The sequence below is a fragment of the Sapajus apella genome, unplaced genomic scaffold, assembly GCF_009761245.1.
Source record: "Sapajus apella isolate SASKATOON/1434 unplaced genomic scaffold, GSC_monkey_1.0 scaffold42, whole genome shotgun sequence".
NCBI classification, from domain to species: Eukaryota; Metazoa; Chordata; class Mammalia; order Primates; family Cebidae; genus Sapajus; species Sapajus apella.
This window is the reverse complement of record NW_022436982.1, coordinates 561081-563258: the sequence shown is the minus strand read 5'-3', so window position 1 is coordinate 563258 and position 2178 is coordinate 561081.

Sequence of the window (2178 nt, the reverse complement as noted above, 5' to 3'; positions counted from 1 at the left end):
AATTAAAAAAGAAATAAAATGAGAGAAAATTAGAATGGTAACTCTAAACCTTGGATTCACACAGCAGCAAATCACACTTTGCTGACCTGGCACAGGATTCACTTGTTCATGTCCCCACAGCTAACTGTGTATACTGACATTTCATTATTTTTAGGCAAAAGAGCCCTTTTGATCTAACACTACCTTCGAAGCAGAAGAAAACATCTGGCATTCACTCCGATAGGAGAACCAAAGTAAAATTGTAAACACCATCTGTCAATTTTTCCTTCCAAAGGAGCCTTTCCAACTTTCTGGGAGTTTCCTTTGCCAACTTCTTGTCACAGCAATTCCAGAAGCAAATGAGGCCACTGAAGTTTCCCATGATGTTCTGGGCTAGGAGGCTGGTGTCCTAGGGCATTCTGCTGCACAGGTGCACATCATCAGAGGATGCATTTCCCAGCAGTGGCTGCATCTCTTCTCTGTGGTTTCCACTTCCCCGTCGTCTTCTCTTTTTTTTTTTTTAAAGGAGTGTCACTCTGTTGCCCAGGCTGGAGTGTAGCGGTGTGATTTCAGCTCACTGCAACCTCCGCCTTCTGGGTTCAAGCGATTCTCCTGCCTCAGCCTCCAGAGTAGCTGGGATTACAGGTGCACCACTAAAAGGTTCTACCAACGTATACTGCTGTTGTCAACAGTATATGAATGCTTATTTTGCTAGACATGGTGGCTCATGCCTAATCCCAGCACTTTGGGAGGTCAAGGTGAGAGGACTGCTTAACACCAGAAGTTTAAGACCAGTCTGTGCAACATAGTGAGACTCTGTTTCTTAAAATACATAAATAAAAAAAAAGCCCGGGCGTAGTGGCTCACGCCTGTAATCCAAGCACTTTGGAGGCCAAGGTGGGCGGATCACCTGAGGACGGGAGTTCAAGACCAGCCTGACCAACATGGTGAAATCCCGTCTTTTTTTAAAAAAAAAAGAAAAGAAAAAAGAAAAAAAAAGTTAGCCAAGTGTGGTGACTCATGCCTGTAATCTCGGCACTTTGGGAGGCTGAGGCAGGTGGATCGCGAGGTCAGGAGTTTGAGACCAGCCTGGCCAATATGGTGAAATCCTATCTTTAATGAAAAAAAAAAAGTTTATATTATCCATCTATGCATCACTGGATATACTTTTTTTTTGGTAGCTCATGCATGAAATTCCAATACTTTGGGACACCAAGGTAGCAGGATCGCTTGGGGCCAAGAGTTTGAGACCAACCGGGCACGGTGGCACGTGCCTGTAGTCACAGCTACTCGGGAGGCTGAGGTGGGAGGATCGCTTGAGCCCAGGAGTTCTGGGCTGTAGTGCGCTATGCCGATCGGGTGTCCGCACTAAGTTCGGCATCAATATGGTGACCTCCCAGGAGCAGGGGACCACCAGGTTGCCTAAGGAGGGGTGAACCGGCCCAGGTTGGAAACGGAGCAGGTCAAAACTCCCGTGCTGATCAGTAGTGGGATTGCGCCTGTGAATAGCCACTGCACTCCAGCCTGGGCAACATGGCGAGACACCGTCTCTTAAAAAAGAAAAGAAAAAGAAAAAAGAGTTTGAGACCAGCCTGGTCAATATAGCGAGACCCTGACTCTACAAAAAGAAATACAAAGGGCTATGTGCCGTGACTCATGCCTATAATCCTAGCACTTTGGGAAGATGAGGTTGGCAGATTGCTTGAGCTCAGGAGTTTGAGACCAGCCTGGGCAACATGGTGAAACCCTGTCTCTACCAAAAATATACAAAATTAGTTAGGTGTGGCAGTGTGTGCTTATAGTCCCAGCCACTCTGGAGGCGGAGATGGGAGGAACTCTTGAGTTAGGGAGGCAGAGGTTGCAGTGAGCTGAGATCATGCCACTGCATTCCAGCCTGGGTGACAGAGTGAGGACCTGTCTCAAAAAAAAAAAAAAAATGCTGGGCACAGTGGCTCGCGCCTGTAATCCCAGCACTTTGGGAGGCCGAGGCAGGTGGATCACTTGAGGCCAGGAGTTCGAGACTAGCCTGGCCAACATGGCAAAATCCTATCTCTACCAAAAATATGAAAAATAGCCAGGCCGGGCGCAGTGGCTCATGCCTGTAATCCCAGCACTTTGGGAGGCCGAGGCGGGTGGATCACGAGGTCAAGAGATCGAGACCATCCTGGTCAACACGGTGAAACCCCGTCTCTACTAAAA